Below are 24,904 nucleotides of genomic sequence, written 5' to 3'. Positions count from 1 at the left end.
GGACTAGGAGCCCTGGTGGCGCAGTGGTTAAATGCCTGTACTGCAGCCATTCACTCAAAACCACAAGGTTGCGAGTTCAAGACCAGCAAAAGGGCCCAAGCTCGACTCAGGCTTGCATCCTTCCGAGGTCGCTAAAATGAGTACCCAGACTGTTGGGGGCAAATTAGCTTACTTGCTAATTAGCTTACTTGCTGTTCACCGCTATGATCTTTGGAATAGCGGTATATAAATAAAACAAATTATTATTATTATTATTATTATTATTATTATTATTACTTTTCTTAGCAAGTCATGTATCATCGACTGTGTCCAGCTGGTTATCCCCCTCCTATCAGGTATAATTAACCACAAAGGGCAAGGGTCAAGCAAACAGTATTAGCTATGCAAAGCATCCTATCTCGCCACAACCTCAAAATGCAAAAACTTGATCCCCCAAATGAAAAAGATCAAACTTCAGTTTGGAGGCATCTTGTGGCTGAGGAGACTGGGTGAATTTTACCCTTATAGTGGTTTAGGCTGGATAAGAATCACTAGTACTTAGGGATTTAAACTGACATCCTACATCAAAGTTGCATATCGTAAAACACTGTGAAATTATGCATTGATTGTGCTATGTAGCCCTCATGTCAACTGCCAATATTTCATAATGGAACACCCACACAAATGTGCAACCAGATGCAGAACCAAATGTGCATGTGAATCACATACACATCTATGTACATCTATGGCATGTGCATACGTGTGCATATGCATACACAGTGATGCCACTCATCAAACTGCTTCCACAATCTTGACCTGAATGCTCCATACTGGACAAAAATGTCCATCTACCTCTGTAGAGAACCTTAAACATGTGCAAGAAACCAACAGGATTCTGATCAATGTATTGAGATAGAACTTCAAGTGGCATATTCCATGACTTCATCTCGAGTTGTTTTACTGTTCTGTTCCAACAGTATTCTTAACTGGGCTGACAATTACTCATTTTCCTGAGTGCAACCCCACATTGTTGGGGGGAAATTTTGAGAGCTGTTGCCCAAAACAGTAATATTCCCCAGCTATGTCCAATTCCTTATTTATTTGTTTATTTATTTATTTAAAAACCTTTTGTGCAACAGGTTGTGTCTCCCTTATCCAAAATGCTTGGGACCAACTGTGTTGTGGATTTCAGATACAGATATAGATAGATATAGAATAGGTGGATTTTATAATATCTGTATTTGCATATAAATACAAAATTAGATATCTATATATGCGATGGGAACAAAATTCATTTATGTTTCATATACACCTCATACACACAGCCTGAAAGTAATTTTATACAATATTTTTAAAAATAATTTTGTACATGAAACAAAGTTTGTGAACACTGAACCATCAGAAAGCAAAGATGTCACTATCTCAGCCACCCATGAATAAAGTTTGGGGTTTTGGAGGTATTTCAAGTTTTGGAATTCCAGATAAGGGAGATTTAACATGTATATATTGTTGTAATTGTATTTTGTTTCACTCTAATAGGAGTTTATTGCATGCAAAAATAAAGTGACTTACCCCTGCTGAGATACAGTCATTTTACAGGATGCAATTGGGAATTATCACATGAAAAATGCCGTCAATGCCGCCAATGCCACCAGGCGACTGCATCCAGGCTCCCAGCTGCACTCAGCCAACCACTTTTCAAAAATGGGAGCTTCCCGAGTATGCAAATTGGCCAGCTGAGCATAGCTGGGAGCCTGGATACAGTCGGGATGCAGTCGGCATTGGCAGCATCGGCGGCATTTTTCACACGATAATTTCCGATTGCATCCTGTAAGTGACTGTATCCCAGCAGGGGTAAATTGCTATATTTTTGCATACAATAAACTCCAAAGTGTAAGCCACCTTGGTTCTCATAATGGAAAGAAAGCTGGATTAAAAAAATTAAAAACAATTAAAAAAAAAAGTGGATCCTCCTAAGAGGTTTATTGGGAGTTGCAGGCATCTGAAGAAAGAAGGAAAAGAGAAGAAACTTTTCCACCGCAAACTCATAGAATCATAGAGCTGGAAGAGATCCTAAGGCCATCCAGTCCAACCCATTGCCATGCAGGAAGACACAATCAAAGCACACCCAGGGATGGCCATCCAGCCTCTGTCAAACAACTCTTATCATTAGGAAGTTCTTCCTAATGTAATCACCTAATGTGGAAAAGCTGGAAACTTGGATTGGATGGCCCTTGGGGTCTCTATGATTCTATAATTCTATTTTTTGGGGGACCACAATTCCTAAAATACTATAGGCATTTGGTAGTTCCTTTGAAGTTCCTACTAGAGCCCAAAGTGGATTCACCATTCCCCGGACAAACTGTCAACCTGGTGGATGTATGTTACTGGCAATAAGTTTGCTCTGGACTAGATAACCCTCTAGACTAGCCATCATTGGCCTGTTACAGACTGCCAAAATAAAGCTGCTTCAAGTCTCTTTGGAGGTATGCTATTTAAATGATGCATGGGTCCTAAGAGTCCGGAGGTCACGCCAAAGCCACACTCCATTCCTAAGCACCGGAGTGCAGCTTTGGTGCAGCTTCCGGATTCTTAGGATGCATGCATCATTTAAACCGCATACCTCCAAAGAGATCCAAAGCAGCTTTATTTTGGCAGTCTGTAACAGGCCTTAGCTTCTTTCCTGTTCTTAACTGAAGACTGAAGATTACTCACTAAAGTCTGGCCTGTAATTTCATCTTGTGGGGGTGTGGGAGTCTAAGATATCAGAACTTTGGGAGCCATTGTTCAAAAGAGAATAATAGCTCCTTTGTTTTGATTTTTCTTTCAGCTCAGCAAAGTGCTAATAGGGCCTACATATTAACAGGCAAACAATTCCAGATCAGCAGCATTTTCAGCTAGAATGATTAAGTACCACACGGCACTCAGCTGAATCCAAGAGAGCACAATTTCATGCTTGTTAAGGCTGATTTCCTGAGTTGGCATTTTGACTGAGCTGAGCCAAATCATCTCTTGATCCTGAGATGATCAGCAGGTATCACCAGGAAGACAAGAGTAGCTTGTCAGGTAACAAACAAGGCTGGCCTGAATCATTTTCCTTTCTGAGATAAATGACAACATTACACCCTCTCCTATCCCAATGACATATACAGAAGCAAATGATACTAGCAGTTGAATCTCATAAACATGAGCATTGGGGTGGTGTCCTCCACTGCACTACAAGGCAGAAAACATGTTAAGCGTCCAACATGCATGCACCGTCTGTCCTCCCATTGCTTACTCTCTGGGCAGTGTTATCCAGTGCAGGGGACATTCTTTCGCTGTGGCAGCAGAGGTCTTCTTGTGAGGAAGCCTCCACCATCACAGCAAACCAGGAGAGGTGCAGTGGGAGGAGGGTCCAACCAGGTGTTACCCCTCTTCTGGGGTGTCACTTAGTGAGGTCTCCATCTCCCCCCCCCCCCCCACATCCCATCATAATGCCACTGTCACTGGGCATGTTTAGCCTAGAGAAGAAAAGTTTAAGGGGTGACAGGATAGCCATGTTTAAATATTTGAAGGGCTGTCATAATGAGGATGGATTAACCTTTTTTTCTGCTGCTCTAGACACTAGGATTTAGAGGAATGGATTCAAGCTACAGGAGAACAGATTCCACCTAAACATTGGGAAGAACCTCCTGACAGTAAAAGCTTTTCAGCAGAGAAACACAATGCCTCTGAGAGTGGGTACAACAGTACAAGTGAAAGGGAGCTAGGAGTCCTAATAGACAACTAGTTGTACATGAGTCAACATTGTGATGCGGCAGCTTGAAAAGTCAGTGTGATTCAAGGCTGCATCAACAGAAGTATGGTGTCTAGACTGAGGGAATAATAGTACCATTCTGTTCTTCATTGGTCAGGCCTTATCTGGAATATTGCATCTAGTTCGGGGCACCACAATTCAAAAAGGATGTTGACAAACTGGAGCTTATCCAGAGGCAGGTGACCAAAATAATAAAAGGTATGGAAACCATGCTCTATGAGGAGAGACATAGTGTGTTTAGCCAGGCAAAGTGAAGGTTAAGGCAAGAAATGATAGCCCTGTTCAGCTCTATGATTCTATGAAAGTTACGTGACATTAAATCATTACATTCAATAGTCACATTTCAAAGTTTTTACATTTATTTTATTTATTAATTGAAACATTTATATCCTATCCTACATCCAAAGATCTCGGGGTGGAATGTTTCAGAGAGTGGGAAGAACACTGAATGCATTAAATCATTCCTAACATCTCAACAGACCAAGCCTCACTGACCACAGGAGAGCTTTTTTCCGAGTGGGCATGGATGGAATCTTATCCAAACTTCATAATGCTAAACAGAAACTAATAAAGTGAAAATCTATCTGCCATGTGTGCAGATCATCTCAGCACAGTCTAACCTAAGTCATTCCCCTTACCAAAATTGCCCAGTTACAGAATTGGGAGGGATTGCAAACAAACACCACTGCTCAGAAATACTGAGGTCACCACCATCCCAGCCAAAATCTCTTTTGAATTTAGACTTGGCTCACAAGCTTAGGTCTATTCCAAGTCCCCATCTCTGCTCTTTTCTTCTCTCCCAAGCCTAGGAGTGGGGGAAGAAGAACTTACACAGAAATCCAAGGGATGGTCTCTTCTAAGGGTGGGTATTATTATTATTTTATTTACTTACATCCCACCTTTCTCCCAGCGAACAGCAAATTTACAACACAAATTAAAAACAGTACGAATGCATTAAAATGTATAAATACTGTATAAAATTTAAGAAACAAGTAAAAATTTTAAAAGTTAAAACATTTATATATTAAAATGTAAAAAGTGTAAAATCTGGATAATTATGATTTTTCTTAGCATCGGGAGGTGCATTTCACCCTACATTGTTAGAACACTATATGCTTCTACTTTGCCATAGCTGCATCCTATGGAACCCTGTGGTTTGTAGATTGCTGGACCTCTCTGGCTGAATTGTTGTTGTTGTGTGCCTTCAAGTCATTTCCAACTTATGGCAACCCTAATGTGAACCTACCATGGGATTTTCTTTGCAAGTTTCTTCAGTAGGGCAATTTGCCATTGCCATTCTCTGGGGCTGAGGGTGTGTGACTTTCCCATGGTCACCCAGTGGGTTTACAAGGTTGAGCCAGGATTCAAACCCTGGTCTCCAGAGTCAGAGTCCAGCGCTCAAACTACTACACCACACTGGTTCACCTATTATTATTATTATTATTATTATTATTATTATTATTATGCTTTATTTATATAGTGCTGTAGATTTACACAGCGCTGTACATACAAACAATAAAATAAAGTAAACCTGCCCATGGCGTACAATCTAAGAAATAATAGCATAATACATATAAATAATACACAACAATACAGGAAAGGGTACAGTAAAGTAAAGCAGGTGACAAATTAAAAACGTCAAGTAACAAATAATAGTCACGCAATGCCTGAGAACGCTTCTCTGAACAGGATGGTCTTCAACTCAGTTTTGAAACTGGTTAAAGAAGTGATGAGCCATGTTCATGGTGGAAGGAGGTAACAGGAGTGAGGGGCAGCAAGCTAAAAGGGATGAATCCAGGACAGGCAGAGAAAATCCTAGGCTGAGAGAGCAGACCTTGACTACTAGAATGGAGGGCACGAGTGGGAAGGTGAAGAAAAGAAGGTTAGATAAATTAGGAGTGACCAGCCCATGCAGGGCTTAAAAAGTCAACAGCAGAAGCTTATACTGAATACAGAAGGGGAAGGGGAGCCAGTGAGTATGCTAAATATCCTCCTTTACATTAGAAATTCTTGCATTCCATATGATGCTGACATGGTCGTTATAGTGAAATGATAGAGCTACAACTGTATAGTGTGAAAAGCTCCATGGAAATGCTTAAATTGGTGCAGACAATTTCAGAGGGCCTTTTTTGAGTGTAGGACCTACCAAGGGTTGTGCTAGTCACCCCCCTGAATGGAAATAGTGGAAAATTAAGAGTTGAAGTGGTTAGAAGTCCATTTTTGTTAGGAAGAGGTGGGGAAGGCTCCACCTGCTTTCTACAAAAATTACTACCTAGACACTTCCATGAGTGTCTTTTCACAACCCAGACTAGATAATAAAATCACCAGCCATTGTAGAGAGCTGGTTGAAGGAACCCCACCCCAAACCTTAGAAAATCCACAAATGTGTGTACAGTATGTGCCTTCAAGGTGCCATTCAACTTAGGGCAACCCCATCAATTTCATAGGGTTTCCTAGGCAAAGAATGATCAAAGGTGATTTTGCCAGTTCCTTCCCCTGAAATATGGCCTACGGCACCTAGTTTTCATTAGCGGTCTCCCATACAAGTACTAAATAGAGCTGACCCTGCTTAATTTCCAAGATCAGACAGGATCTGGTGCCTTACCTTGTATGAAACAAGCAGTTTTCCTGATCCACACTTAATCCCACCTGGGCACACAGCACAGAAATAACTAGTAAGCTATTTGGATGCAAATATTTTTCAATATTGTTTCTTGGGGGAAAGAAATATTTGATAAATAGGTCACGTTACAGAGCCTTATGGATTTATGCTCACATGGAAAGAGTTTGGGTGGGAGGGAGAGAGGGAGAGACAGCAACCCAACATACGGTAAAATAATTTCTCTCCAATTTCCAAATGCTGTCTCTATCCAAACTCTACCTACAGAGTGTGAAATCAATATATAGATGTTGCTGCAAAACTAATGACCTCTTCAGTATGTTGCTTTGATATTTTTATTATGGATCATCTCGGATTTGTCTTTTCCTAAATTACACTGAAGACAGATATAAAGGCCTAGTAATTCTGAGCTGTGTAGGAAGGGGGGAACGGGGACATTGCCAAAGCATTGTTCTTCCATAACAGCTTCCACAGACAGATTATTATTTTTCTTCCTTTCTTTTCCTAGGCAATAAGGCATTAAAATTAACTACAGTGGTCTAATTCAGTAGCTATTGTGAAACTTGAGTAGGAAACAAAGTGAAATCGATATGCGAAAGAAGAGGATTGAGGAGTAATACAATTAGGACAGTTCTAGCACCACTTTAAATGCTTTTCTACATGAAAGGTTGGCTGAACTTTCGTCTTGCAAAATCACCCAGATTTAGTTACACTGCCTGAGAGTGAAGTCCATTCTACATAATCAATTCATCATTCCTACACTGTGCCATTTAAAACTATATAGGTCAGGGGTAGGCAACCTTTTTGAGCTGGGGGCCGGGTTGCTGTCCCTCAGACAACTGGAGGGCCGAAGCCAAAAAATAAATAAATAAATAAATTTTAAAAATTAATTAAATAAATAAACAGAGACAAATGTAGGACAAAATTTTGAAATGGAGGACACGTTTTTTAAAAAATGGAGGACACGCAAAAAATTGCTGATTTTTAAAAAAATGTTAATATAAATGCATGTTTCGGAGGCTTCTATAGACAATTGCCCTCCTTGCCCGCCGCTTGCCCCCCTTGCCTGCCGCTTGCCCCCCCTGCCCACCTCCTCCTGATAGGCCAAAGGCCCCACGCCCTCACGCAAGAGGCCAAAGGCTCCGGCGGCAATCGGCGGCAGGACCGGGCTGGGGCCGGTCCCAAGGCCTTGCTGGGCCGCATCCGGCCCGCGGGCCACAGGTTGCCTACCCCTGCTATAGGTGAAGGGATTGCATATCCATGACCTCCATGGTTGGGAGAGGAGTCAATAAAACACCAGGTTAAATAATAATAACAAAAGAAGCACTTTATTGGATAAGATCAGGGTGGATAAAGTGTGACTCATAGCTACCAGATGGAACCCAGGACATTCCGTGGTCCTTCCAGGATCCCCTGGAGTAAAAAAATAATTTTAAAAATCGCAAGAATATTTTTTTAAAAAAAGTTTGGTCTCTAGAAGGGTTTCTCTTCCCTTGTGTGGCATTTCCATCACATTTGGAAACAGGAAAAGAACTGGAAGTGACTTCTTCTCATTCTCTGATCTTAAAAAAAAAACCCTCTTCTTGGCTTAGTATGGCTCAGAATGGACCCCAAGCATAGTGAGAATACCCCCATGTCCCCTAAATGGTGTTTGAGAACCTCTGGGAGCAGAGAGAGAGAGAGAGAGAGAGAGAGAGAATGCTGTAGTGGTTTGAGCACTGGACTAGGACTCTGGAGACCAGGATTCAAATCCCAGTGACCTTGGGCAAGTCACACACTCTCGATCTCAGAGGACAGCAATGGCAAACCCCCTCTGAAAACCCTGGAAATAGGTTTGCCTAAGGTTCGCCATAAGTCAGAAATGACTTGAAGGTGCACAGCAGCAACTACACACACACACACATTCCCCCGACCAAGGGAGCAGGTGTGCAATCTTCCAGTGTGTCCTAGGGGGTGCTAATGTGCCCCCCCTAGCCTCCCACATTTGCCCCTGTCCCAGATTAGACCAAAGGCCTAGACAGTCCAATATTATGTCCATGTGTTAGCAATTTCCTATGTGAAGCTCGCAAACAAGTCATGAAGAAATGCACCCTCCATCTTGTCCCATTGTTCTTTTTACTAAGCAGGATAGTCACAAAAACCTTTGTAAAGAATAAAATACAACCATCAATAAGCATGTGAAGGCTTGCTTCTTTTGCCTGTGGACACTAAATGACTGTGGGAGAAGGTGAATCTTATGGGGACTAGTAGATAGAAGATCCTCCAAGATCTCAGCCATATTGTTCTGAGCTAACTCTGTTGTAATACAAAGTATTTGGGCATGTCTTGAATAAGCAATTAGCATATATACTCATCTATACATCTAAAAAGGTATGCCACAAAATAGACCCCAAAATCCCAGGTCAATTTATTTACAGGTCAGTATGGTAATATGATAACAAATCTTTCCCTATGTGGTATGAAGCGAGTTTCTTTTTCTCGTGAGCCAAGCAGAAAGAGTCCCGAATGATTAACTGCTGTTAGGCAAACAAAGAGAGCCCCTCTTCCGCCTGCTCTGGCCATCACTGTCTGGGTGAAGGCTGAAACCAAAGTTGAAACAAACAGCCTCATTTAGAATCTCTCTTGCTATACACACACATACACACATTAAAGGAGCCTCCAAGTTTTACCCTCGACTTATCCATGAGTCATGGCAAAATTCATAATTTTGGCCCCCAAACCTGCTCTTGACTTATGCATGAAGGAGACTTATAGTCGAGTATATACAGTAAGACCGATTAGGTTTTCATAAAGGCCTGCATGCAGATAAAAATCTAATAGAACAGGGATGTTGATATAGATCAACAGAGCTGTTTTACAGTTATGGCTAATCCCTAGGATGGTAACTGGATTCTAATGATGAGCATATGCAATTCAGACCTGAAAACTATATGATCACTGGCAGCCCTTTGATTGTCCTATGTCAGGCACACATGGCCACCTTATCAGTGAATAATGCTTTCCATAGCATGGCATTAAGAATCACATACTGCTGTTGCCAACTGATGCCAACCAAACTGATGGCTATTTAAGTAGCAGGAATCATAGAATCATAATTGGAAGGGACCAAAGAGGGCCATCTCATTCCAACCTCCTGCCATCCAGAAGGTGGTTCAAAAAACAGATCAAGACATATTTCAAGAAATTGTTACTCCAAAGTTACTCCATTTCATAAACCCTAGAATCTAGTGTCCTTGATCCATATTCCTCAATCTCACTCCCTTGGGGTCTATACTCCTGGTAGCAGTTGTTTCTGTCAAATGAATCAGGCAACCATAGTGCCCAAGACTGAACAGTTTTCAAGTTCAGGTTAAACTGAGAGAGATCAAAAGAGAGACTCTGCAACAGAGGCCCTTGCTGGCAATTTTTTCCAGCTCAGAGAATCTTGACAATGCAACCTCAGGAGCAGGCAACAAACATTAAAAGGCTCTCCTCCTTGTCCTCTGTTGAGTGTTATGGGGATGCTTAAAATGACCTTGTTCAAGGAATGAAGCAATGCAACAGAGAAGCAATAATTAACAATGGAAGGGCTGTACTGTTGGGATGTTGGTGTTATTGCACAGCCAGTCTCCACAAGGACACAGAATGCATGAAAACACAGAAAAGGCACTGTGTGGGGAAGGAGTGCCAGTTCATCCCAAACCACTGGATGGTCTCCTCTTTCCTTCCTCAGTTCTACATTGTCTTCTTTTACACACATAGCTTTCATTTTGTGAAGAAAGAACAGTGTGCTTCACATTTAATCACTGAGGTCTTCATTTGTTTGCATCTTATAAAAAAGACTTTGCACCAATATGCAGGGGTTGCCAGCATTATTTCGTATCATGAACGCAGTCTTTTGACATCAGGCTGTCATATTCTCAATAGCTCCTAGTCATGATGTCTCTGTAGTCAGTCCAGTGTCAGAGGCACCATGCATTTGGATACCGGTTGCCAGGGTATGCAAGCAAGATGGAGCTGTAGCATTCCTGTGGGCCTCCTAGAGGCATATAGTTGGCTAATATGGGAAGAAAATGTCAGACTGGGATTAGTACAACAAGGTTCTGAAACATTCTCAGCCTATCCCACTTCCCAAAAATTCAAGCTTAATTTTGTCACTGCAGCTTGAAAAAGTATTCTTTTGTAGTGTAAATGGCTAATTTGCAGGATTGTAGCTCTAATTTTTGGATTTTTTTTTTTCAGATCATTGATAGAACCATGTAACCAGAAAGTGTGAAATTTTCAAATTTGGGACCATCATGACGTTCTGGTTCCTGAAGAATAAAACTCCAAAGGAAATCCATGAGTGTATGAGACAAACATGGAGTGACTAGTGCATGTCATACTCAACTGTGAAGAAATAATGTGCCAACTTTCAGCATGGAGATTTTGAGACTGAAGATGCAACAAGGTCTGGAAGTCCTTCAACAATGTCAGCTCCTGAAATTGTTGAACATGTTCATGATCTGATTTTTGGCAAATCAGCAAACCTCAGCTAAAACACAAGAGACTAGAGATATCCCAGACAAAATCTGTCAGCCAAGCCAAAATGTTTCAACGTTGACCAGAAACAAAATGAAGTGGATACCTCCAACTTGATTTTGCAGCATTTTGAGCAATTTAGTAATGTTTTTTAAATATAAACAAACAAAAACAAAACAAACAAGCTTCATTTATATACCACTTCATACTGCCTAAGAAGTGTCTAAGCGGTTTACAACTGTAAGCTAATTTGCCCCCAACATACTGGGTACTCATTTTACGAACCTCGGAAGGATGCAAGCCTGAGTCGAGCTTGAGCCCTTTTGCTGGTCTTGAACTCGCAACCTTGCAGTTTTGAGTGAGTGGCTGCAGTACAGGCATTTAACCACTGCACCACTATGTCACAGTCAATGAAACATGTTTACATCACTATGATGCAGAAACCAAACAACAGTCCTTGCAGTGCTGGCACTTGACTTCTCTACAGCCGAAGAAATTCAAGACTCGACATCAACAGGAAAGGTCATGGCCACCGTTTTGGGGGATAATTAAGGTATTTTGATGGCTGGTTATCTTCAGAAGGGCCAAAGAGTTAATACAGAATACTACTCTAACTTGCTATGCCAATTAAAAGAGGCACTGAAGAAAAAATGGCAAGGGAAGCTGTGGAATGGTGTTCTCTTTTTGCAGGACAACGCACTTGTTCAGAGGGCTGGCAAGATGATGGATATTCTGAAGAAGTTGGGGTGTGAGTACATAGAGTTTGTACTCACACCCCAATCTACAAATGCATCATACTACATCCTCTCCTAGCTAATGAATGGTTCAGGTAAAAGAAGAAATCTTTATCTCACCATCTTTCTGAAGAAAGTTGAGAGAGGAGGAAGATGGGGGAATCACATAGAAGCAGGAGAATCTCTTTGTATGAAAGAACATTTCCTAAAAGGAAGTTACCTGAATCACATAGTTTGTTTGCCAATTTGTAAAGGTATTTATTGACCTGTGGTTCAGCAGGAGCAAATGGGATGTTTGAATGAGGGGAGACAGCAGAGTTTGCATGCAGGGAAATCCTATTTATCTGAGGAGGGAGAGAGAGAATGGTAAAATCTTCCAACACACACTACAAAATGATAGTGCTGTTATTCCCCTTTAACTGCCATGGTCCATCCTATGGAATGCTGGGTTTTGTAGTGTAGCGAGGCATTAGATTTCTCTGGCTCAGTATTCTAAATGCCCTCCTTAAACTTCAAATCCCAGTATTATAATTCTGTAGTGTGAATGGGTTTAGAGAGTGAAAGAGCATAACAGGCAGTCCACTTGATCTGAGATGCAAACAGTCCATCCAATGCTACTAAATCTTTCATTTTTACTGCAAGACAACAGTCAGATTATGCATTTTACAGAATAGGATAAGAACCAGTTATGAAAATGGGCAAGCCACCAGCTCACCAGCTGACCAGCTCACATCAAGGAGAAAATGTTGTAAGTTATTTAAATACAAAGTCAAATCAAGTTAAAATTGATATTTCTAAGAGAGGCCTTGGCTTGGCCCAGTCTTATATTCTGATAATGATTATTATGATGCGTGACTTCAAATAATTTCTGATTTATGGCAGCCTTAAGTTATAACCCCTGTAACAGGATTTTCTTGGCAAGATTTGTTCAGAAAGAGAGAGAGAGAGGGAAGAATGACTTTATATACAGGTCAAACAGCTTCCCTTTTTATGATGCCTGGGAAAAGGGATATTCCTCTAATGTTAAGGAATCCAAGCATATAGAGTTGTAAAGTGCTATCATGGATTATTGGGAAGGAAGAGCCAAAGCTGATATATTACCGTATGTTTGAAGTGAGCAGTGGGGTGCATTGTAGCTTCAGCACTAATTTTACATTAAGATTTATTTTTCTTTCACTCTGAATTGTCCAAAACAAGCATTTTTTTAAAGTTATGTAGCTACAAAGGACTGTCACTGGACTTTAAAAAATCTATCATAGGAGTCTCTTGGTGAGATTTATTCCCAGGGGGTTGCCACTGCCTTCCTCTGAAGCTGAGAATGTGTGGCTTGCCCAAGGTCATCTAACGGGTTTCCGTAGATGAGTGAGGATTTCAACTCTAGTCTCCCAGAATCCAAGTCCAACATTCATACCACTAAAGCATGTTGACCTATAAATATTATAGGTCAAATTACTAATCAAGAGCTGCATTTTTCTGAAACACTATTAACTACTATTTTTCCTGGCCTCACATAAAAATCTTATTTCCTTGTTATTAGAAGCAACTAAATCCAGGGTGCATCTACACTATATAAATAATGCGGTTTGACACCATTTTAACTGTCATAGCTCCATTTTACCAAATACTGGAATTTGTAGTTTGGTGAGGCACCAGCACTCTTTGGTAGACAAGGCTAAAGACCTTGTAAAACTACAAATCCCAGGATTCCATAGGATGGAGCTACAGCACCTAAATTGATGTCAAACTACATTGTTTCTACAGTTTAGATGCCCTCCCCCTAAGTAATGAGAATCCAGAAAGACCTGAAACACTTATGTATAAGGTATGGATAGACAGAATATGAAAGTTTACACTGGAACTAAAATTAACACACAAACCAAAAGATGCAAAAGGACACAACAATAAAGATGGGTTTGTAGGTGTTTGGTCACCTTTTATTACATTGGCACATAAAAGATCTTCATTTCATCTTCCACCTGTGGAAGACGTGTGCCTTTTATATGTGTCGTATGTTCTCTAAGCCACGTTGAGTCCCATTCCCATATATATAAACTGATTGATTGTACTAGAATTATATCAGTTTGGTAGTACAATTGCCCGTCCATTTTCGTGGAGTTCAGATCTGTGTCCCTTGCTTACTTGCGAGGAGCAAATGGAAGGGGTTAAAATCCTCAGTCTTTCTTCCTGGTGTATCTTGGAAAGTGTAGTTCAGGAGAGTGGACTGGAGCTCCCACCAAACTACAGGTCACAAATGTCCCTAGGGTGAACTTAGAAAGATATCAGACTGCTATAACTTTTGTAGTCTAGATGTCCCTCTGGGTAGAAGTCCTGTATTCACTTGTGATGACTGTGACATTGATTTGAATTGTCACAAGCACTGCCACAGGAATGAATTTCTTTCCACTTCTTATCTTAGGAAAGGAAATGACAAATGAGACAGTGTTATGAGGATTAAAGGCCCCTCATTAGAATACACAGCATCCCCCTTTACATTCTTCTCTATGGATATTGAAAAGTACAAAGGATGAATGCGACATACTGACAGGCTTTGCGGAGGAACGATGGGCTTAGAGTTCTCATCATTGCACTGCAGAGCAGGATATGAATATTTTATTGCCATGCTAACTTGTCACATTGCAAGTCGAGCTATTTGTGCCATGGAGGTGCACACACAGTGCTGCGATTCATGTTTACATCCATCCTGCAAATACCAGCAAAACACTGCCTTTGATAAGGAGACTCCCCACCCTATTCAGAAAGAAGCAAGATCTCCAAGATGGCGACATGGCAGATGGTTGAAAGCAATATCAGAAGAGTTGATAGGGAGAGGTACTGAATATTCAAGGACCTAATCCACAGAGACCTCTGACACTGACATGAGCTGATAACATAGGTATCCATGTTGGAGACTAATGAGGGCTGGATCATGGTAGAATGAAGGATGCTATGAATTGCCCTGATTTGACACCTAGAAAAAGTAAGTTACTCAAGCAGCTGCAAAGCTGAGCCAACGATCAGTACTATATCTTAGGTCTACAACAGGTAGGTCACAGTAGCTAAGGATGCCCAATTAAGTTGTTCCTCTGTTTCTGGGTGAAGACAATTCACAGTTGAAAACCATGCATCTAAAACCTTGCTATTGACACAATTGTTCCAAAGCATGTGCTTTCGTAGGAGACTAATGTGGACTTGGTCCAAGAATCTGTGTACTTGCATGGAAACCAATATGTAATTGAAATGATTGGATTGTAATTGAAATGATATGCCAGTTAAGATGACAACAACATAAAACAATAAGAGTAAGAGAGAGAAGTTTTGTTGCCTTTCCAGTAAAAAAAAATCTGAAAGTTCTTGCATGCTGAAAATGACCATATTAATGAGAGGACTAGAATCTTTAGCCTGCTCTTCTAATTTTCTAGAACAGAATGCACAAACAATTTTGTGTGTGCATCCATGCACAATTCACAATGTACATCTATGCACAAAGGTACCAGATGAGCAACTCTGCTTTTGCAATTGTGAACTGAATGAGGCCATTCAGCATTGTACAAAATGTCCAAATTTTTCTATAGGGGAACTGATGCATGTTTAAGATACTAACAGGATTCTAGCCCATTGGGTCCATGTTCACCCAATGGACCCCATGGTGTCGGAAGCATTTAAGACTGGATTTCACTCATACATGCCTGACACATTAGCCCTTGCATGATACACAAGGGCTAGTATCCTGTTGGTAAATTAAGATGCTGTAAGTCAGATTTCTGATCTTAGAAGATAAATGGGGTCAACACTAGTTTGTACAGCAGGCCTTTGGTATCCACTGGGGTTCAGTTCCAGGACCCTTTGTGGATACCAAACCCCATGGATGCTCAGGTCTTATTAAATACAATGTTTACACAAGCATAGTAAAATGATGTCCCTCATATAAAATGGCAAAATCAAGGTTTGGTTTTTGAAATATATAATTTTTTTAAACCACGGATGGTTGAATCAGTGCATAAAGAATCTGTGGATATGGAGGGCTGATTGTATTTGGATGGGAGACTGCCAAAGAATACCAGGCTCTGTAGGCTATATTTCAGAGGAAGGAACTGGCAAAACCACTTCTAACAATTCCTTGCCTAAGAAAACTCTACGAAATTCATGAGGTTGCCATAAATCAACAGATGACATGAAGGCACAGACACAAATCAGACTCACACTATCACTATTAATTTTTTAGTAGTTGCTGAGTTCAACATTCTGTTCTGACCATGGAACAATGGCCCCCTTCCAACCCACTTTGTAAGACCTTTTTGTGTTGCTGGAGATCAGAAGGATGAGCAGAGATATGTCCATGTAGCTGGATGCACTGCAAAGACATCATCTACAGATACCTCCTCAGGACCCCCAGGAGATCTGCAAATGCCTGTTGCAATACAGCTAAAAAGAAATATTTGGGCATGTCCCTGCTCATCCTCCTCACTTTCAGACAAAATGGAAATGGCCATGTTGATGGGAGTGGATGCCCTACTTTCAAGGCATGTTGGAAGGGCTAACACTGGGAGGCGTAGCTAAAAAAGATGTAGCTACCTGATATACATAAGTCTCCCAATGCAGGATATCAGCCATTATTCTAACAAGTCGGTTCTACAGTAAATTCCATCCATACAAGGCCATATTTTTTGTAATGCTTCCACCCTTCCACTTCTCACAGCATCAGTCTGCTCGTGTAAGCATTGTTTCACACAGGTATGAGCCGATTCAAAATGTGTGAACTGGCCCCGAATTCCTTTGAGAAAGGGCAGACAGAACACAAATTACCATGTAAATAATTGTAAGTGAGGATTTGACAAGTGTGCAGTGTTTTCCACTAATTTGTACATGCTGTACATTTTCCCCAAAGGGCATGGCAGTCTTTAAATGGAATCAATTAGAAGTTTAATGCTTGCAGTGCTTTCTTTCACAGCTCTGGATCATGGGGAAATCTGAAACTTCTCATTAAATGGACAGCCAGGCTTTGCAGACATGCCAAACCGCATGGAGATATGTCTCCAGACTTGGGGGGGGGGGGGGGGGGAAGGAAAATCAGATGGTGGTCTCCCCATGACCTGATTAAGTGACAAGGGGCTGAAAAGAGTGGCAATTCTTTACATGCTGCAACGATCCAAAGCATGAGGTGTTAAAGAATTACTTGTCTTAGGACAAAGGAAGTCTTGTATTTCTAAATATACATCCATTGTAAAGAAAACCACTGTGGCTGAACTGCAATGCCTGGAATTAGATTGCATCTCATGTAATAGATCCCAAGTTATCGCAGCCTCTCATCTGAAGCGACACTCATGGTTCCAGCTTTGACTGACTGGGCTCTTAGAAACACATCATCTTTCCAGCCTGGATAAACATGTTTTATGGAGAAACTACAGCTTACAGAGAACACCATGGTTTCCTCTTCCTCCTCCTCTTTACCCCTATTACATCAAAGCTATAAATTATACAACATGAGTGTTCCAAACAGACACTATATATATAAAGATTTATTTATAGCCCACCCAATCATGAAGAATCCAGGTGGGTTACACTATACAAAAAGGTGTCTTTTTATTTTATATATAACCCACCTTTCCCTCAACAGTAAAAATAATATATGATATAAAAGTTTAAAAACCATTAAACAGACAATTACATTACAATATTTTAAACATTTTTAAAAACATGTAAGTGCTTTTCTGCACTGATGAAAAAAACTGTATTTGTCTCCTAGTTGCCTTGAGCTAGGCACACTATGTTCTTGAAATTCACAGGGAGGTTGCAGTGAATTTGCAGGGATTGAGGCTCAAAGGGCTTTAATCCGATTTCTAAAAAAGGCTTCCTTTACCCTAAACTTTTTCTAAACATTCAGATTGTCCTGGGTGTGCCCAGTGCTCCAAGATAGCTTCAGTGTGACTGGATTTTTGATGGGTGGGACTGGTTGGGTCCAGCAAGCCTGGGGTATGTTGCTATGTTGTTGTTTTTTACTTCTGTGTATGTTCAACTATGAGATCAGTGATGAGGGGGTTAGATGGGACTACTCCATCCCTTTTCCTCCTCCCACCCAAGTATCACATTTGTTTCCATAATTTTTACTCTTCCCCCACTCTGATCTTCCCCGCCCCACCTGATCAGCATTATATTGTCTTCATTTTTACTTCAGCAAAAGGAGAACACGTATTCCCACTCCTTCGCTGATCATTCAGTCACTCGTTCATGTAGATATCTCATGCAGTTCCTCTTCCCATTCCCCCATCATTCACTCACTCACTCACTCACATGTGGAGATCTCATGCACTCCCGACCCTCCCAATCATTACCTCACTCACTCATGTTGCGATCTGCAATATGTGTATGGGGGAATCAGAAGAGTGCATGAGCGACCAACCAAATGACCAGGGAGGAGGATCAGAAGGGAGAAGAGTAAAAGCAGTAAAAACAAATGTGACTTGAGTGGAGGGGGAGGGAGGGGGTAGCCCAAAGCTTTATTTTTTCTTTCTCTATCATGTGTATGTGTGCATGTGTGTGTATATTTAAAATTCCCATACTCACTCACAGGAGTGTCAAGGGAGGAAATTAGATTGAATGGAAAGACATCCAATCAGAATGCAAGATGGTCTAGATTGATAGGCAAATGATAACAGCTATTAGTTGATAGGTTGATGCATGTTGGGAAGGCAGAAAACAGTGGAGCAGACATGGCAGTGTGTCAAAAAATAATTCAAAGGAGAGGACCTGTGGACCACCCCCTTGCAACAAAGTGAGATCACCAGGGGAAATGTGTAGGTGGTTGGGCAGACATCACCTTGCTGCACCTATTATATATAATAGGGATCCTTTGATTTAGATTTCCTGCATGGCCCTTGCGGTCTCTTTCAGCTCTATGATTCTATGATTCTATTGGTGTTTAGCATTCATGGGTCACTGTAGAATTGTTGTGGATCAGGAAAATGCAAGATTAGACCAATGAAAAGATTGCAGAGAGGGGCCCAATTGAGCTTCCCTGGGGAGAAAGTTCCATAGCTTAGGGGCAGCCACCAAGAAGGCTCTGAACTCTGAGACCTAAATCTTATTGTTACTCCCAATTAGAGTAGGTCCAGTGAATCAATGTGTGTTGACTTGCCGTTCAACAATTGATTCAGTAACTCTGAGATTTTTTTTTTATAAAAAAAGGTTTTCATGAAAATTCACACAGATCTTTGTGTGAATTTTTTTTCATAATTGTATACTTTTTGAAAATGCAATTTGGCTTAACAGACACATTTTTAAGCAATTTTCCTAAATGGATGCATTGCTGAATATTGTGTTTACTAATGTACAGAGTTTGGTGTGCACTTCTCCTGCTATGTGCATTTTTGTGCAAATTTTTCTTGGGTGAATGTCAATGCACAATTCAGAGAATTGTGAATTTCAGCGGATATTAGAGCTTTAGTGTGCATATTCGTTGGAAAATATGAAAGTAGGGATTTTGGGGATAAAGCACCCAATTTTGGCAATGCCCTCTCCCTGGCGGTCCAATTGATACTGACAATGCCTGCATTTTGGCATCAAGTTACAAACTTGACAAGTTATCTAAGCATGAGGATGCTTAGTATTCAGGGGTGTAACTATTATGAGGAAGACAAAATTAGGGTAATCGTTTTAAAGTAACCTCCTATTTCCAAACTTTAACTTTAATATTCTAGTTTTCTCTCCCTTCCCCCTGCCAATCTCTGATAAACCGCCCTACCAAGAGAGACCCAATTTCCCAGCTGAAAAAAAAAATCACTTGAAATGACAGTTATTAAGAAAATTCTCTTTGGATGCCTTAATAGTAATCATAGGAAACTATATATTGCCTCTGCAGGCTCACTGTGGAGTTTTACTGATTAAACTGCATGGCTTGAATGGATGTTACTGATTTCTATATGGGTATCAGCAGAAGCCCAATTGAGAGCTTTACAAAAGAATACATTGTGCCAGGGATAACATTTTTTACATTGTTGTTGTTGTTGTTCAGATATTAACAATAAAGTGGAATTAGCAATATGCTTCAAGCTTGTCGGTATTCCACCTGCTGAAAAAATAAAAATAAAAATCTGAGTCTGCTGTGAGATAGTTTTTGAAATAGGTGCAGTGACCAGTTGATGATCAATATCTATTTTCTCATTATATGGCAGACATGCTGAATTTGTAAGGAGCAATGAGATACATCCCATCCTTGACAGTAGACTCTGAAACAGGCAAGGATCCTCCAGCCCATCTCTTCATTTGAACAATTTGCAGGTCCATTGATATTTTCCATTGGCATTTTCATCTGTGAAAATGGACTGTGGGTGCAACCATACACTGTAGAAATAATGCTTTTTGATACCACTTTAAGTGCTGTAGGTCCATCCTATGGAAATCCTAGGATTGTTTTTGTGGGTTCTAGGGCTATGTAGCCATGTTCTAGAAGAGTTAATTCCTGACGTTTTGCCAGCACCTGTGGCTGGCATCTTCAGAGATGCTGGCAAAACATCAGGAATAAACTCTTCTAGAACATGGCCACATAGGCCAAAAAATCCACAAAAAACTATGGATGCTGGCCATGAAAGCCTTTGACTTCACATCCTAGGATTTGAAGTTTCACAAGATCCTCAGCCTTCTCTGCCAAATAGTGCTGGTGCCTCACTAAACTACAAATCTTAGGATTCAGTAGGATGGAGCCACGAAAGTTAAAGTAGTGTCAAACTTCATTATTTCTACAGTGTAGTTACACCCCAAGTCTACGAAAGCGTATGCTACAACTTCTTTCACAGTTAGTGTCAAAGGTGCTACAAGGTCCCTTTGTATTTGACAGTTAATGTGTATCTTTTTAGGAAATCTCTAGATCCCACCAGCTTGGTCACCCGAGCATTCAAATTCACTCACAGGCAGACATAACATCAACTTTCCCCTTAAGTAATCTTAAACTCTGTAATTTCAGATTATTTTACAGTATGATATAAAGATATGGCTTTGCAATCTTTTCAGCTATTTATTTACATGATCAAAATGATAACATACATTTCTTATTCCCTGGAGGAGGACTGTACACATGTCAGTCCAGGCTGAACATATTTAGCTCAGAGAAGAAAAGACTGAGTGATGGCATGCTATCCCAGGAATTGAGGTGATATTCCACTCAAAACAGATGCTAAAGCATTTGATGCAGAGACAATGTTATTTGGCTTTAAACCATTTTCCTGTGTTTATGCCTGAGATCCTACATCACACTTCCATAGAATAAATCTGCACTTGGCACAGCTATGTGGTGGTTGCAATACTCCGCCTTTCTGCTGAATACCAACATTGTACAACTGACTGTGCCAATGTCTTCCTTATTATCCATTGAGGAATATCCAAGTATTGCTTCTGCAGTCTTCAGCAGATCTATACTGACCAGAATACTCCAAGCTGTTTCCAGAGTATTCTGGCCTCGGACTTTCTTCCAATTCCCCCCATTACTTCCCACTCCATAGCAACACCGGGTGGCTTATACATGTGTCCCACCCAGCAGCACTACCACTGGTGTAACTCCCTCCCTCTGAGGTTGAAAACAAGGTGCCTAGCACCTCAATGCATGTGTAAACACCTCAATGTATGTGTAAACAGCCACCCAGAAAAACTGGAGCAAAATGTAAGGCTTTTTAATCAGATTCAAGGGAAAGAAGGTTTGGATTTGATGCTGAACTGTCCTCACATCATGAAGACACTCCACAATCATACTGGGGCTTTGGCCCAGTGTTGTCAAGACAGGGCACTATGAACAGAGGGGGAAACTAGTCTTTAGTGAATCAAGTGGTACACTGCCAAATAGTAATCAATCACCCAAAAATTCACAAGAGCATGTGAAATGGTTACATTTGTGGAATAATAATAATAATAATAATAATAATAATAATAATATGTTTTATTTATAGACCACTATTCCGCAATGATCATAGCGGTGTACAGTAAAAATTGTAATACAATACAAAATACAAGGTGACAGTTAAAGGGTTAGGGTTAGGAATTCCATGGACTGTTGCCCCATGGCCAAAAAAATACAGTGGGTCCTTGTTATCCACTGGGGTGTGATTCCAGGATCCCCTATGGATAACAAAATCTGTGGATGCTCAAGTCCATTTAAATATAATAGAAAAGGAAAAGGGTGTCTCTAATATAAAATGGAAAATCAAGATTTGCTATTTGGAATTTATACTTTTTTTTAATATTTTCAAGCCATGGATGATTGAATCCATGGATAAAAAAATCCATGGATAAATAGGTCGACTGTACAACCACAACTATAAGCAGATTTACATATGTTCATGACACCTGAAAGCATGTACTCATTATTTCCAAGGCAAATGAATGTTTCCAAAGGAGGTACAGCAAGGCAAGAGGTTCAGAAAAGATTCATAACCAAATTTTGAATTAGGGTGAGGATGGCTGCTGCCTTCTGGTCTTCCTGTGAATCTAGGGAGCACTTTAGATATCTGTTTCCTGTAAAATGAAAGTCAGTGTGATGTAGTAGTTTGGGTGTTGGGCCAGGACTCTAGAGACCAGAATTCAAATCACCACTCAGCCATGAAAACTCACTGGGTGACCTTAGGTGAGTCACATTCTCTTAGCATCAGAGGAAGGCAAGAGCAAACTTCCTCTGAACAAACCTTGCAAAAAAAAAAAAGAAAGAAAGAAAGAAAGAAAGAAAGAAAGAAAGAAAAGAAAAGAAAAGAAAAGAAAAGAAAAGAAAAGAAAAACAATGATAGTTTGACTTAGGGTCTCCATAAGCTGGAAACAACTTGAAGCACACAACAACAACAACAACAACAACAACAACAACAACAAGAAGCATGTAAAACAGTTGATAAAACCCACATAAGAAATTGCGAGCCAAGGAATAAACCACAATTGAAGAGAGAGGGTTATAAAATGAAGACAAGACACACAAGGGAAGGAAAGTAGCAGGAAACAGTCAAGGAAATTAATGATGTGAGTGGCTAGTGATATACATTGGTATTAGTTGGGGCCACTTCTTTGAATGAGAAACTATCCATTCTTCTGTTCAGCCTTGTCTTCTGAAGTCTGAAAGTATCAATGGGCTTCTGTGCTTTCTTTAGCTACAGAGGATGTACTGTTTGAAAAAACAGCCACCAGTTCATTGGAAGTTACCAATCTATAAAGCCTTCTCATCCAAGGCACCCTCAAACACTGGAGACTGGTGGATCATGACAGCAACAGAGGATTTCCCTTGGTTCCATTATTTTCCACATCCTATGAATGGATGGATATTCAATAAATGAGCTAAAGCAGTCCTACACATAGCTTTTTGAATTGTCAACATAACTGATAGTCTGCATCCTTAGGGACAGGGCTGTAGCACTGAACCAGCAGAGCAGCACCTGCTTTGCATTCAGAAATTCCCCAATTCAGTCTCATGAATGCACAATTGCAAGGAACTCTATTTGCAATGCTGGGAAGATTGTTTTCCTGGAGAGTATGGCTTAGTGGTTTGAGTGACATTATACAGTGGGCCCTTGGTATCCACTGGGATTTGGTTCCAGGACCCCTGTGGATAACAAAATCTGTGGATACTCAAATCCCATTAAATACAATGGGATAGTGAAATGGTGTCCTTTATATAAAATGGAAAATCAAGTGCTGCTGTTTAGAATTTGTACCTTTTTTTTTTAATATTTTCATGCTGTGGATGCTTAAATCCGTGGATAAAAATATCTCTGGATATGCCAACTGTACTTTCATCATTTGAAGGGGTTGTTTATTATGCTTACAAATGTTTCTTTTTTTTAAGTAGATATTTTCTGTCCCATTTCTGTATGTAAAATTGATGCACTTACTTAGGCCTGTTACAGACTGCCAAAATAAAGCTGCTTCAGGTCTCTTTGGAGGTATGCTATTTAAATGATGCATGCATCCTAAGAATCCGGAAGCTGCACCAAAAGCTGCACTCCGGTACTTAGGAATGGAGTGTGGCTTTGGTGCAAACTCCGGACTCTTAGGACCCATGCATCATTTAAATAGCATACCTCCAAAGAGACCCGAAGCAGCTTTATTTTGGCAGTCTGTAACAGGCCTTAGTTTCTTCTAAATAGTTGAACTCTCACAACACAGTGACATGAGCCAGCCCCTAAAACATGCAAAAATCCTCCTTCACAATTTAGCAAAGCCAGACTTCTTGTAAAGGTAATCAGGAAAGGAAAGGTAAAGATTTTCAACAGGAGCAAAGTCAATGTGTGCTCATTTACCAAGGTCATGAAACTTTGTTATACCTTTATTTTGGGGAAAGTATAAGTGGTCCGAGAGCCAGCGTAGAGTAGTGGTTTGAGAATTGGATATAATTCTGGAGACCAGGCTTTGAATCCCAGTCTGCCCTGGAAACTCACTGGGTAGCCTTCAGCAAGTCACACCCTCTCAACCTTAGAAGAAGGCAAAGACAAATCCCTTTTGAACAAATCCTGCCAAGAAAACACTGTAATAGGTTCACCTTAAGGTCACCATAGGTCAGAAAGGACTTGAAGGCACATAGCAGCAATAATTTCTTCCCTGGTGATTCCAGGAGAAATTAGGCGGCCATGCTGGTGAATCAAGAATCAGACTATTAAAAGAAATGTATTTCTTTCCTACAGTCTGATAGAATCTGAACAGAATGGGGTCCTGAGTACAGTCTAATATAGAATGTGTCAGGCCACTTTACATTGTGCATGTGTCATAGTAAGTTTCCATTCAACTAACATTCCTGACCAGATGTTTACAGTTATCTTCTGAGACTTGCCATCAAAACCGATCTTTCACAGACTTCTTCCAGACTCCCTGCTAACAGAAGGCCTTTAACTCTTACATGCCAGGGAGAAAGAGACATGCTGGGTATAATTCTACATGGTCAACTTATTTTTCTGGTGGAAAGGTTCCTGAAACCAAGGCATACAATTCCAGAAAATTGCAAGCACTTTGCTAAGCTAGCCCAAGCAAAGCCAGCTTATTATCACGTTCCTCACCACCAGTTACTTCCAGCATCAGGGGTTAGGGTTGCATCTCACTTTTCACCATTTACTGGACACATATGTGCTACTGTGATCTGTGGCCTCAAGAAAGTTATTTCCCTCCAGAGCCTAAAATATAGAAGAAATAATTACAACACACTCTCTTCAAAAATCACCTTTATGCTCAGGTTTATTGTATGCATGACAAGAAAGACTGGACTCTTCCTTGCCATATGTTTGTTGAACTTTTGGAAGTTCCCATGTCAATGGGGTGCTG

This window comes from Sceloporus occidentalis, unplaced genomic scaffold, assembly GCF_023333645.1.
Source record: "Sceloporus occidentalis isolate IW3139 unplaced genomic scaffold, rSceOcc1.0.p SCAF_4, whole genome shotgun sequence".
Classification (NCBI taxonomy): Eukaryota; Metazoa; Chordata; class Lepidosauria; order Squamata; family Phrynosomatidae; genus Sceloporus; species Sceloporus occidentalis.
Note: the sequence above shows the minus strand (reverse complement) of the source record.